The sequence below is a fragment of the Lactuca serriola genome, chromosome 5 (genome assembly GCF_051521515.1).
Source record: "Lactuca serriola cultivar US96UC23 chromosome 5, Lser_US96UC23_V15, whole genome shotgun sequence".
NCBI lineage: Eukaryota > Viridiplantae > Streptophyta > Magnoliopsida > Asterales > Asteraceae > Lactuca > Lactuca serriola.
Window position 1 is genome coordinate 259,904,598 of NC_136412.1, and position 15,094 is coordinate 259,919,691.

Here is a 15,094-nt window from a genome sequence, read left to right on the forward strand (position 1 = left end):
TTAATTTTGGAAAATTTTAAATAAAAAGGTAAGTTAATTAATGAAATTAATATCCATTTATTGCAATTATTACATTAAGATATTATGTTGAATTTAATAAAATAGAAAAACTTATAAAATGACGTGTGAAAAAAATTAATTCAAAATAACCATAAAATAACATTTGGCAAAATGAATGAGAATGTGACAAGTGACAAAAAAAAACCTTCATTTATTAGTGTAGATTTTGAGTACTAATTTGCGGAATCCTTAATTGATTCTGGGGGTTGAATTTCGACATAGAAATCATTATATTATTATAATAGTTTTTCTTTCTAGATTTATGAAAATAGAATTGTATATAATGTTTAATATAATATAAATTTCAATTCTTGATGTAATTATTAAACTTAAAATATTTTTATTTGATTATTTTTTATGTTAGATCATTAGATATTAATTTTTATATACCAACTAATGTTATTAAGGAAACGTATACTTTTATTTTATTTTAGAAAAAACATCATAAATGTCCCTGTGATTTTCTCATATATGTAGTTTAGTCTCTATGGTTTAAAAACATCATAGATGGTCCCCATGCTTTCAAAACTTTTGACGATTGGTCCTTATTGCTAACTCTGTTAAGTTTTGTGTGTTAACTGAATGACATTTTCGTCATTTCACTACCATAGGGACCATTTATGATATTTTCACTTATTTTTAAAAAAATGATGCTTCTGGTGTGCTCACAGCTAAGTCACCGATGATCGATCCCGTTAGTTGGAGTGATGAAGATCTCAAATTAGTGATCATGATCTGTAAGTCCCAAATTTGCGTGAAGTATTAATCAGATCCAATTGATGGTGCAGAATCTCAATCAATTGGATGATGCAAGATCAAAATAGAGAAGAAGGAGAAGAAAAATAAGATGAATCTTGAATGATTTGATGATTAGAATAAAGTTCCTTTCAAGATTCACACACACTCTCTTTTTCTCTCTAATTTCTCTCTCTATCACACCTTGAATTACACACACTTAAGCTCCTCTCTCTCTTGGCCGTACAGACTCACACATGCACTCCTCACCATTACATTTATTTACGTGAACCAGTTTATGGCCGTGACACTTCCAACCACATGGGCCGAAAAGCCAATTGCCTAGAAAAGCAAAGTATAAACCATATTTTTGACCCAACAATATCCCCCTTGGTTTATAGCTTTCTTTTCTAACTGACTAAACAAACTCCCCCTAAAAATGTATCTAGCTTTTCTTGTCAATCTTCATTCGGAGCTTGGCTTGAGTGTTCATCTTCGATTTCTTCACAGATTCAAGATTAACTTGATGAATCTTCAATAAATGACTTCATCTTGAGCAGTTGAGCTTTTCTTCAAAATTTGACTCTGAACGCACATTGGGTGATGAGGCTTGATGTACTGATTCTTGAAAGATAGCGCTTTCAGCTTAAGAATCTTCAGGGAGAAAATCAGAGAGATCTAATCTTCTGGATCACTTCAGGAGGTACAAGATAGCAGCAAATTGATTGAGAAGGCTTCAATGCAATATTTCACATAATCTTCATGTCACCTTCACCTTGCTTATGGGGTTGAAAGATTGAATGTTGAAAGAATAGTCTTTGTTTCTTGTTCCTTCGAATAAATATTCTTCGATGATCACAAATGAAGCCATGACTCAGAAATTATTTGATACAGTGTAACACCGTAAAAATTAAAACAATTTTTCACTTTTGAAAAACACATTTTTAATTAAACAATTCGTTCACAAAACGTCATAACATCAAGTTTTCAAATCACAATGTCTCCCAAGATCAAAATACATCCAATTCCCATATGTGTGTACGAATCAAGCCGACGCCTTCCCGCGGTCATCACTGGTACCTGAAACACATAACACTGAACACTGTAAGCATAAGCTTAGTGAGTTTCCCCAAAACACCACAATAATCACATAATAGCCACTCGAGGCTGTAAATCTGTTGACCCTCTAGTCAATGTGTCTCAGTGGGGCCCTCCAGCCCCAACTCTCTGTGGGCCCTCTGGCCCTAACTCTAGGGACCCGAAAGTCCCAACTCTGTAACTCTGAATCATGCATATCACATATCACAATAAATCACAACACATAATAACATGCAATCACACTGGCATATAACTCTATAATACTCTGTCTCTTAACTCTGTTACCACACTAGGTAAAGTATAGTGAGAAGACTCACCTCGCGTATCTCGATATCTCGTAAATCCCGGAAATCACTCGCGATCGATCCCCCAAGCTATAATCCTCCTATAACACAATATATCTCTAATTAACACTTTCACAACTAAGGTTGACTACCCCTATCAAGTCAACACAGGTCAACTCTGGTCAACGGTCAACGGTCAACTTGACCGGACTCGACGAGCGACTCGGCGAGTCTATACGTGTTCACTGACTCCCTAGGATCCTCTCTTGACACGTCGAGCACTTCCCTAACTCGACGAGTTCCACCTGGCATGAATCGCGGGGCCACCACGACTCAACTCGCCGAGTCTCAAGAACAACTCGGCGAGTTCCAGCTTGACTCAGTCCACCTGTCAACCCTCTTTGACTTTCCCTGACTCACTGAGTCAACCCCTTAACTCGGCAAGACCACTCGCTGAGTGGTTATGGACAATCTTCATGCTACTCGCCGAGTCTGTTCTTCAGACTCGGCGAGTCTATGCCATGCATAAACTCAAACTCACTCCTGAGGTCAGATCCGTTCCAATAACTCATAGATCCAGTCCTTCCAAGCACATACATCACGTAAAGTTACAATCTTGGTGCTCATGCAAAGGTCCAAAGGCCTTATTTGATGATATGGTCTCTAGAATGCTATTCTAAGCTCATGGCCTCCATTAACACCCATAAAGCTTGAGGGAAAAGAGTCTCTGGACCTCTTTGGGTCCAGATCTAAAGCACCAACACGAGAAGATGCCAATTACTCCATGGATCATTCCACAAAGAAACTCTAACTCTAAGATTTACACCAAGGACTGAGAAAGGAACGAATGGTTACCTCAAATGAAGTCTCTGAGCTCAGGAATGACTGGATTAGCACCCTCTTTGGTCTCCTCTTTCCTTGATCCTCTTCTATATGAAAAAACACCCAGAAATAGTCAAGGATCTTCCTTTTCTCTCTCACAAAACGCTCAAAGACTCCTTAGGGTTCTCTCTGGGGTTGGTGGCCGCAAATGACGACCATAATCCCCTGTAAATAGGTCTCATATCCTGGAAATTAGGATTTCATTAAACAGCATGGACTCGCCGAGTCCACCTTTTGGACTCGCCGAGTCCGGACGCGAACCCATGCCCAAGCCGCGATCATACTCGGCGAGTTTGAGCTCCAACTCGCCGAGTCTCCTCACAAATCACCAAAATTATAAGAATAAATAATACCTGGGAATCCGGGCTGTTACAATTCTCCCCCACTACAACTAGACTTCGCCCTCGAAGTCTCGCTCTGCAAATAACTCCGGATGCTGCTCACGCATCTCACGCTCCGGCTCCCAAGTCATCTTGGACCCCTTCCGATGCTGCCACTGAACCAAAACCAAGGGTACCTCCTTGTTTCTCAGAACCTTGATTTTGCGATCTCTGTTTGCCACTGGTCTCTCAGCATAATTCAGGCTCGTATCCACCTGAATATCCTATAATGGAACCACTACTGACTCATCGGCTATACACTTCCGCAGTTGCGACACATGGAAAGTGTCGTGAATCTGCCCCAACTCTGCTGGCAAATCCAAACGATAGGCTACCCTGCCTACCCTCGCGATCACTCAGAATGGACCAATATATCGGGGACCTAACTTGCCCCTCTTCCTGAATCGAATCACTCCTTTCCAAGGAGAGACCTTCAGGAGTACAAGGTCGCCGACCTGAAACTCAAGCTCGGACCGGCGTCTGTCTGCATAACTCTTCTGACGACTCTGAGCGGTCAACAACCTTTGTCTGACCTGCTGGATCTGCTCTGTCGTTTGAAGCACAATCTCTGTACTGCCCATCACACGCTGTCCAACCTCTCCCCAACAAATGGGGGTCCGATACCTCCTCCCATACAACAGCTCAAAGGGCGGCATACCAATGCTCGAATGATGGTTGTTGTTGTAGGAAAACTCTGCGAAGGGTAAGTACGTATCCCAACTTCCCCCGAAATCCAACACACATGCCCGGAGCATGTCCTCGAGCGTCTGAATCGTCCGCTCACTCTGCCCGTCCGTCTGGGGGTGATATGCGGTACTAAAATGCAGCCTAGTACCCAACTCCTCATGAAACTTCTTCCAGAATCTGGAAGTGAAACGTACATCCCGGTCTGAGACAATCGATATCGGCACCCCATGCCGAGATACCACTTCCCTCACATACATCTATGCTAACTTCTCTGCGGAAGAACTCTCGCTGATGGCAAGAAAGTGAGCGTTCTTCGTCAACCTGTCCACAATCACCCAAATTGCATCAAATCCCCTGGCAGTCCTTGGCAATTTGGTGATAAACTCCATGGTGATCTGTTCCCACTTCCATTTGGGAACCTCCAACGGCTGCAACTTACCATGCGGTCTCTAGTTCTCGGCCTTAACCCTACGGCAGGTCAAGCACCTCTCAACAAACCACGCAACATCCCTCTTCATACAGGGCCACCAATACTCCTTCCTCAGGTCCAAATACATCTTAGTGGCCCCAGGATGGATCGAAAATTTCAACCGATGAGCCTCTTCCATCAAAATGGTACGCGTTCCTCCCACAAACGACACCCAGATACGCCCCTGGAATGTCATAAGCCCCCGACCATCGGTAACGAACTCTAAAATCAATCCAACAACTCGCTCTTTCTTCTGCATCTCAGGTTGCACAGCCTCGGCCTGTGCCCCACGAATGGCGTCCAACACTGGAGCTATCACGGTCAATCTCAAACATACATCCCGCAAGGGGGTGCTCTCCGCCCTGCATCTCAGTGCATCAGATACAACATTAGCCTTGCCTGGGTGGTACAGGATCTCACAATCATAATCCTTGACCACATCCAACCACCTTCTCTGTCGCATATTTAGGTTGGGCTAATCCATCAAATACTTCAAACTCTTATGGTCCGTGTATATCGTACACCGAAACCCATACAGGTAGTGACGCCAAATCTTCAGGGCGAACACCACTGCCCCCAACTCTAGATCATGGGAGGGATATCTCGTCTCATGAGGCTTCAGCTGCCTCGATGCATATGCTATCACATGCCCTCTCTGCATCAGCATCGCCCCCACCCCCAAAATTGATGCATCACAGTACACCACAAAGTCCTCCATCCCCTCCGGGAGGGCTAACACTGGGGCTTCACATAGCCTTTGGCGAAGCGTCTCAAAGGAGGCCTGCTGCTCGGGGCCCCATGAAAAAGCCACACCCTTCCGGGTCAACCTGGTGAGTGGCACGACGATCTTGGAGAAATCCCTGATAAATATCCGATAATAGCCTGCCAACCCCAAGAAACTCCTGATCTCGGACGGTGACCTCGGCACCTCCCAACTCATCACTACCTCCACTTTGGCCGGGTCGACCAATATCCCTTTTTGGTTAACGAGATGACCCAGGAACTGGACCTCTCGCAACTAGAAATCACACTTGGAGAATTTGGCATAAAGCCTCTCCGATCTCAGAACTCCGAGGATCTCCCTCAAATGCTCCTCATGCTGCTCTCTAGATCTCAAATACACCAAAATATCGTCGATGAACACGATCACCGACCGATCCAACATCGGCCTGCACACTCTGTTCATGAGATCCATGAACACTGCCGGGGCATTGGTGAGTCCGAAAGGCATCACCACAAACTCATAATGCCCATAACGAGTACTAAACGTTGTCTTCTGGATGTCCTCATCTCGCACCCTTACCTGATGATACCCAGACCTCAAATCGATCTTGGAGAACCAAGATGCTTCCTGCAACTAATCGAACAAATCATCGATCCTCGGCAACGGGTAACGGTTCTTGACCGTCAGCTTGTTCAACTCCCGGTAATCAATGCACATCCGGTGTGAACCATCCTTCTTCTTGACAAAAAGGATAGGCGCTCCCCACGACAAGCTGCTCGGCCGAATAAACCCCTTCCCCAGCAGCTCCTGAAGCTGCGAGGATAACTCTTGCATCTTTGGAGGTGCAAGGCGATAAGGAACCTTAGAGATAGGCGCGGCCACCAGAACCAAATCGATACTGAACTCCACTTGCCTCACAGGAGGCACACCCGGCAACTCCTCTGGAAATACATCCGGAAACTCACGCACTATCGGAACCTCCTCAACTGACCTCGGTCTCTCGGAATCCACCCGCGTATCCATCACATACGCCACAAAACCCTTACAACCCTGTTGTAGACACTGCCTCACCCTAGCGGCCGAACAAAACGCTGATCCAGAACGTGTACCCTCGCCGTACACCATAAGAACTCCCCCACTAGGGTCTCGTATGGTCACCAACTGTCACTCGCAGTCGATAACCGCACCGAATCTGCTCAACCAGTCCATGCCCACAATGACACAGACATCACCCATCGCAATAGGAACCAAATCAATCGGGAACTCAACACCGAAAATCTCGAACACGCACCCCCGGAGAATCTCCGTGGCATATATCACCCTCTCGTCAGCTATGGAAAATCTCAGAGGCCGACTCAATGCCTCACGACTAACACTGATATGCTGACTAAAAGCCAAAGATACAAAAGACCGACTCGCACCTGAGCCAAATAACACCAAGGCAGGTACAGAATTCACAAGAAAAGTACCTACGCATAACATAATATAAGCATAATATCTCGACATCAAAATAAATACACAAAAGAATACATACCAGCCACGACATCAGGCGTTGTGCGGACCTCCTCTGTGGTCAACTGAAAGGCTCTTCCTCGTGCCCTCGGCGCTTCGGCCTTCACTGGCCGACTCTCGGTAGCTCTGATGGCGGCAGGGGCAGATCCCTGAGGTGCTCCCTGTGCTGATCCCCGCAACTGCGGACACTCTGCCTTCCGGTGTCCGGTCTAGTTACAGTGAAAACATATTGCAAACCCCTTAGGGCAGTCCTTGGCCATATGCCCCTTCTTGCCACATTTGAAGCAAGACCCTGCTCTGCACACTCCGTCGTGGCTCTTGCCGCACTTTCCACAAGTGCGGCCCCTCTGGTTCCCTGATTTCGAATCGGCGGGCTTGGCCCGCTTGGCTACCGGCTGGGACTGCACCGGTCGCCGATCCCTCCCCTGAGACTCAGCCTCCTCCCTAGCCTGAGTCTCCAGCTCTATCTCCCTCTTCTGGGCATTTGCCTGAAGCTCGGCAAATGTCCGGTACGTCGAGTTCGCCACGAACTCCCGTATGTCCCTCCTCAGAATGCTCAAATATCGACTCATACGTGCCTACTCAGAGGACACGTGCTCTGGGCAGAACATCGCCCGCTCATGAAACATCCTCGTGATCACAGTAACAGACTCAGTACCCTGCTTGAGGGTCAGAAACTCCTGGGCCAAACGCTCCCTCTCCACCTGGGGAACGTACTCATCTCGGAACATAGCAGTGAACCTCTCCCAGGTCACTGCTGCAAGCTCAGCAGGCGTATAGTGTGCCGTCACAAATTTCTACCAGTCCTTCGCCCCCAAGCGAAGCTGGTTCAGCGCGAACCGGACTCTCCAATGCTCAGGAGATGAGCAAGTGAAGAAACACCCCTCTATGTCTGAAATCCATCTCATCGCCGCAATCGGGTCCTGGCTCCCATCAAACTCCGATGGTTTCGTGTAGCTGAACTCTCGGAACAACAACGCATCACCACCCTGCGGCCTCGTCGCAGCTATGGCTGCAGTGGCTGCAGCAACAGCAGCCTCAGAAAGAGCAGCGTACTTCTCATCAAATGTCTCTATCAACGTGGTCTTGATAGACCTGAACATCTCTGGTATCTCTGCCCTGATGGCCGCAACCACCTCCTCCTGGATGATCCTACGGATCTCCTCATCCCTCGTGTCACTGGTCCCTGATGTCTGGCGAGTCCCAACCATGATCTCTCTCTCTGAAATACAACATAAGAATAATATCAGGGACTCGCTCGAGTATGCTCACACTCGAGTATTCCATCCTACTTGTTCCCTGGTACTCCAAAGATTCTTACTTGGACTGTGCACTGACCCGGTGTCTTCAGTAGTACGGGCCCAATACTACCGTCCACACCGCATCAACATCCAGCCCAAGTCCTCCTCCCAGAGTCCCAAGTCCCAAGCACTCTACTCTCTCTAATCATATGATACTCGCAACAGATCTCTCAAAATCTCCTCGCTGCTACCTAACCACTTTGAAATATTGGTAGCAGTAAGACTCCTAGACTCAGGCATCACATATCAGGCCATTCTAGTCCTAATAAGAATACCTAGTCTACTCTAGCATGCATATCATAGCTCATCAAATAACATATTATATCATATATTATAACACTTATAATGATGGTATTTTGGGAAATCATCGTTTGGGCGCTGGCTGTTCGTACACACGACTCTGCTCTGTTTATCTCGCAAGTTCTTCTTTTGAAAACTTGTTTTATTATCAAAATTTTTCTCAAATCCTCGGTTTGAGTTCAGATACGCCCGAAGGTGCACCCGAATCCCTCAAACCTAGGCTCTGATACCAACTTGTAACACCGTAAAAATTAAAACAATTTTTCATTTTTGAAAAACACATTTTTAATTAAACAATTCGTTCACAAAACGTCATAACATCAAGTTTTCAAATCACAATGTCTCCCAATATCAAAATACATCCAATTCCCATATGTGTGTACGAATCAAGCCGACGCCTTCCCGCGGTCATCACTGGTACCTGAAACACATAACACTGAACACTGTAAGCATAAGCTTAGTGAGTTTCCCCAAAATACCACAATAATCACATAATAGCCACTCGAGGCTGTAAATCTGTTGACCCTCTAGTCAATGTGTCTCAGTGGGGCCCTCCAGCCCCAACTCTCTGTGGGCCCTCTGGCCCTAACTCTAGGGACCCGAAAGTCCCAACTCTGTAACTCTGAATCATGCATATCACATATCACAATAAATCACAACACATAATAACATGCAATCACACTGGCATATAACTCTATAATACTCTGTCTCTTAACTCTGTTACCACACTAGGTAAAGTATAGTGAGAAGACTCACCTCGCGTATCTCGATATCTCGTAAATCCCGGAAATCACTCGCGATCGATCCCCCAAGCTATAATCCTCCTATAACACAATATATCTCTAATTAACACTTTCACAACTAAGGTTGACTACCCCTATCAAGTCAACACAGGTCAACTCTGGTCAACGGTCAACGGTCAACTTGACCGGACTCGACGAGCGACTCGGCGAGTCTATACGTGTTCACTGACTCCCTAGGATCCTCTCTTGACACGTCGAGCACTTCCCTAACTCGACGAGTTCCACCTGGCATGAATCGCGGGGCCACCACGACTCAACTCGCCGAGTCTCAAGAACAACTCGGCGAGTTCCAGCTTGACTCAGTCCACCTGTCAACCCTCTTTGACTTTCCCTGACTCACTGAGTCAACCCCTTAACTCGGCAAGACCACTCGCTGAGTGGTTATGGACAATCTTCATGCTACTCGCCGAGTCTGTTCTTCAGACTCGGCGAGTCTATGCCATGCATAAACTCAAACTCACTCCTGAGGTCAGATCCGTTCCAATAACTCATAGATCCAGTCCTTCCAAGCACATACATCACGTAAAGTTACAATCTTGGTGCTCATGCAAAGGTCCAAAGGCCTTATTTGATGATATGGTCTCTAGAATGCTATTCTAAGCTCATGGCCTCCATTAACACCCATAAATCTTGAGGGAAAAGAGTCTCTGGACCTCTTTGGGTCCAGATCTAAAGCACCAACACGAGAAGAGGCCAATTACTCCATGGATCATTCCACAAAGAAACTCTAACTCTAAGATTTACACCAAGGACTGAGAAAGGAACGAATAGTTACCTCAAATGAAGTCTCTGAGCTCATGAATCACTGGATTAGCACCCTCTTTGGTCTCCTCTTGCCTTGATCCTCTTCTATATGCAAAAACACCCACAAATAGTCAAGGATCTTCCTCTTCTCTCTCAAAAAACGCTCGAAGACTCCTTATGGTTCTCTCTGGGGTTGGTGGCCGCAAATGACGGCCATAAGCCCTTTTAAATAGGTCTCATACCCTGGAAATTAGGGTTTCATTATACAGCGTGGACTCGCCGAGTCCGGACGCGAACCCATGCCCAAGCCGCGATCATACTCGGCGAGTTTGAGCTCCAACTCGCCGAGTCTCCTCACAAATCACCAAAATTATAAGAATAAATAATACCTGGGAATCCAGGCTGTTACATATAGTCTCCACGAGTCTCATATACATCTGAATTCACTTTTTCAAGACAAAACAAAAGTAAAAGAAAAATTAGCACACAATTTTTTTTGATTTTTCTGAACATTAAAACAGAAACAACACTATTTTTGGATTTTTTTTTAATTTTCTGATTTTTGTTTGATTTTTTTGAATTTTTTGATTTTTGTTTGATTTTGTATTTCAATTTTGTCTTATATATTGCTACTAATCAGTTCTACATAAGAACTTCAGGGCAATTTCAATTCATTCATACAGAGGAACGGAAAATAGATATCGTGAATTGAGTATTTACCTGAATTATCTGGACTTCCTCCAACATTTCGAAGATTCCAGATAGTCAGAGACAATGAAATCCCTTCATTTTCCTCATCATCACCACCTCATTCACATCTGAAAACTAACGAAACGCCGCCACAGATCACCACACCACGATGTCGTCCCCCTCGGACATTGATGTGTGCAACAACTCCTGTAATCCTCCATGCCACATACGCGACTTGTAGGATGTAATGAGTCCACTTGGAAGCATGAGAGTGGCTACACTACCATTGTCCAATCCCATCCTGACAACACAACTTTTCAGAGGCTTGTGAAAGAAGTTCCATGGTTGCTGAATTCCGTTTGAGGTAATCGACGTTGATAGGTGGGTGTGAAATCAAAGTGACTCTTGGCAATTGGAAATTTCTGGTGGAGGCGTTGAAGTCATTGTGAGGTGGAATGAGATTAGAGGTGATTTTGGTGATGGGGTTGTTGAAGGTTGAAGATGGATGATGTTGAATGAGAAGATGAATTTGTTCATTTGACCCCTGTATTATTTAAAAGGGTATGTTCTTTTTAGGAAGAAGACGTATGAGAGAGAGAGAGACCCTTTATATATTTTTCATTTAAAAAAATATCATAAATGGTCATTGTGGTAATGAAATGACGAAAATGCACTTCAGTTAACGGACAAAACTTAACGGAGTTAACAATAAGGACCAATCGTCAAAAGTTTTGAAAGAACAGAGACCATTATTGATATTTTTAAACCATGAAGACTAAACTTTAGATCTTTATGATGTTTTTTCTTTATTTTAATTACAGGTAAATGTAATTTTTAAGTAATCGTATGAAAAAAGGCAATTCTATTCAAATTTATTAATTATTTTCTAACATATAGTTTAAAAGTTAAGAAATGATCAACCTAATGATTTCAAGAAGTGCTATAACTTCATGAAAGAATATAAAACCAAAATTTTGAATATGGTTACTTATAGCTAGACGAAATCACAATGCATATGGTCGTCCGTGACATTTTCATGATTAATTTTTTTTTTTCCCAAACAATGGGCATAAATTTCCAGCTATTATATAATTATATTACAGGAGGGTTCCAATTGAACAGTTCTTGAATCCTATTGGTTGTTTTTTTTTTTTTTCTAATTTTGCTTTAAGTGATGATTTTCTTATTCTGCTTTAAGTATCTTAAGTGATACTGATGGATGTTGGCTACGTGTCCTGTGTTTTCCACATACTCTGCTCCTTATCCTTACACGTCTCATTCACCGCTCAAACCAATCCACCGCTGGCCTCCTCGAACCTTCTTCTACCTTTCTTCAGTTTACCACCACTGCTATTGCTTCAATATGCGTTCCACCGAATCTTTCTATGATGCATCTCACCGCCACCATCAATTTATTCTCCTATCGGAAGCATCCTAATCCCCTAATACGTTTCTAAGAACCGTAAGTTTTCCGGCAATCTCATCACTGTCCACCTTCCCCCACCGTATGTTCTGATAATCCAAGGTTAAGGCACCGCCTTATTCTTCCAATCAGATTTCTGCCTTTCCACCGCTTCATTCTTCACCGATGTATATCATCGCGCGACTTCCAATTCTTTCAACATCAAAACCGCTCTTCGTATTCTCCGGTCGTGAAGTCGGCAACACGATGACGACTGTCACTCATCATCTCCACACGTCTGCAAGTGCTGAGTTAAAATTCTGCACTTGAAGCTATCAATTTTGATTTTTCTGTATTCTTCAAGCAGGTAAATCGAACCCACAAGCCACACCCCGATTCTTTCTCTGAATACACTTCTGCTTAAAGTTTTAAAGGTCATCGGCTTCTTCTGTTGTCACTGCTATTTCTATTTTCCTTAAATTCCACACTTTGTTTCAGCTGGACCACAAAGACCACTATGCACCTCCCTCCCTGTGACGACGTCGGAAAGGAAAGCCATCATAGTAAACATGGGTTTCCGTTATCAGAATCGAGGGTGGTGGTGGTGATTGCTGTAGCGATCAATGGAGGCGGTTAAAAGGATATTGAACGGAACTCTGTAGGGTGATGTCCAGGTACATCTGTTTTTTTTCTTACCGATATGTTTCTTCTTTTGATTGCTTAACTTTAGGGCTTTTAAACCTCGTGATTGATTGTTTTCATTGATTTTTTCTAACACTTCATGATTTTCCAGTACAATGAACTGACAGAAGAATGTAATGGCTGTTGGATTCAATTGACAAATGGCACAGGTACAAGATCCAATGTCAAACATGCTTATTTTTTTTTTTAATTTTAAAATATCCAAGAAACTCACATGGAATAGAAAATATAGTTTGGAATAGGATGCTAAGTTTGTTAAATGTTGAAATGTTTGCCTACCAGATGTTTGTTAAAAGTCCTTATTGAACTTTTAAAATCTTATATGCTCTATGATTTATTGGTTTGTTACTAAATGTTGAAATGGGACTTACGTTTTGTTCTGGATAATGACATGACAGATAGGAAGATGAAAGCTTCCAAGAATGTATTTGATGTAATTATTGATAATGATAATACTTGGTTCAATACAGTTCACATTTATGGAATAAAGGTGAGTATAAATTGCACATTATAATTGTACTTATCTTCAATGGATTCTTGAAATAATCCTAATTGGAGGCTCAATTTTCTAAACTTTTAATGTATAAATCGCATGAAATAAATGACTATAAAGATAGGACCCTCCCACTGCATATAAATGGAAATATGGGTATGATTTTCATTTGAATTTGAACTTCAATTTGAAAATGTGGAAGCTTTGTGGAGGTTTTTGTATTGGCATTATGGTTTATACTTTTATCAGAACGAAAGAATTAAACCCTCCTAATTCTGAATCTTTAAATTTGAGTCTAAATTTTTTAATTGGTTAATGTTGTTCATGAATATATTGTAATAACTAATAACCTCATTCTTTTTAAACTTTTGCAGAGTTTTCTTGGTATTTCAGATTGGGTATCCACCACTCTTAGATGCAACTACACTTCTGTTTTGGGCACAAGTAGCACAAGAATATGGTGAAGAATTGAGCGACTTCTGACTCAGGTTACCAAATTTGTTTATAGTCAACGGTAGAAAATGCTAATTTTGTTTTGAAATACTTAAAATGAATCAAGTAATAAGAATTACCTTACAGGAAACACAACGGATAAAAATATTCAGACCGAAATGGGGTGTGTCATTACTTATAATTGACACAAAGAATTACCCCCATCTTGCAATTTTGGTTCTTATAGAAGGTTTTATATTGAGTTTGGTCTTTTACTCATTAACTTTCAAAATCCTTTTGTTAAATTTGTACAGATGACCATTTTGCCCTTTTTTTGTTTTTGCGGTATGTGATTTTTCCTTCGTGCAGTACAAACATAAATCCTTTTGCCATTTTTACGGTTTCAGTACAAAAAGAAAGGCAAAATGGTGATTATTATTGCTATCAATTGAACTTTTTGAACTTTGCTCTTTTTCTGTGTATATGGGGTTTTTTTTGCCTTTTTTTCCATTTCCTTCAAAATATAGACAAACATATTTCTTTCTATATCATAATTTAATGTAAGGAAAGTAAATGAGATTGATAAAATTAGACAAACATATTTCTTTCTATGTCATAATTTAATGTAGGGAAAGTAAATGAGTTTGATAAAATTAAAAAATTACAGGAAAATAGGAAGTACCAAAAGCATGGATAACAATCAATTGAACTTTTATTTTTTTCTATGAAAGCATGAATACTTTTTGAACTTTTATGTTTTAGGTTTTAGTCATTTTACAGCAGTAGGCGAACAAAAGTACAAAACTTGAAGAGGCAAAATCAGATGACCAATCCATGGGAGACAACCTGGCATTCATGAGCGGATCAATCCATAGGAGAATCGCAACTTACAAATGTCTTATGAAAGAAACATGCACAGACTAGATGAACTTTACCTTCCGATTAACAAATGAATGAACCATGTATCGTTAGCTCCTGTTGATGATGGTTTAATCCAAATCTAACCCCCCACTACGCCGGGGGCTCTTTTCTAGTTTTCTTTAAAACAATCAGAGAATTTGGTTAAATTATTTTTTTTTCTTTTATTTTTTTATTTATTATTTTTAAAAATTACTAATTTGATTTTTTAATTATTTTAAAAATACTCATTATTAGGACAATTTTTTAAGAGTAAGTTGTAAATTTGATCCCCAGGATTCACAAACAATTATGGATATAATGTAAAATCTTTTCAACTCTAAAATGAAATTTTTTTGTTTTTTTTGGTTTTGATCGATGAAAAAGTTGAAAAGACTGTTTTATCTTTTTTTTTTTTGTATTTTTTTTTTATTTTAGTACCATTTTAATTTAAAAATAAATCTCTCTCTTTATATATATATATATATATAATCTTTTC

The 15,094-nt window shown here is 41.9% G+C and overlaps 1 long non-coding RNA gene and 1 pseudogene across 5 annotated transcripts; one reads left to right on the plus strand and one right to left on the minus strand.

The window, feature by feature from the left end:
- Positions 1–643: 643 nt before the first annotated feature.
- On the minus strand, positions 644–11,316 carry LOC145050420 (protein NDH-DEPENDENT CYCLIC ELECTRON FLOW 5-like; annotated as a pseudogene).
- A 588-nt stretch (positions 11,317–11,904) lies between these two features.
- On the plus strand, positions 11,905–14,747 carry LOC145054133 (uncharacterized). 5 transcript variants are annotated; one of them, XR_013684704.1, is made up of 6 exons: positions 11,905–12,438; positions 12,570–12,745; positions 12,865–12,922; positions 13,172–13,263; positions 13,641–13,948; positions 14,461–14,747. It is a non-coding gene; the product is annotated as an uncharacterized LOC145054133 (long non-coding RNA). The 5 variants fall into 5 exon arrangements; XR_013684702.1 differs by having other exon boundaries at positions 11,906–12,438; positions 13,641–13,754; positions 13,846–14,747; XR_013684700.1 differs by having other exon boundaries at positions 11,906–12,438; positions 13,641–14,747.
- Positions 14,748–15,094: the final 347 nt, after the last annotated feature.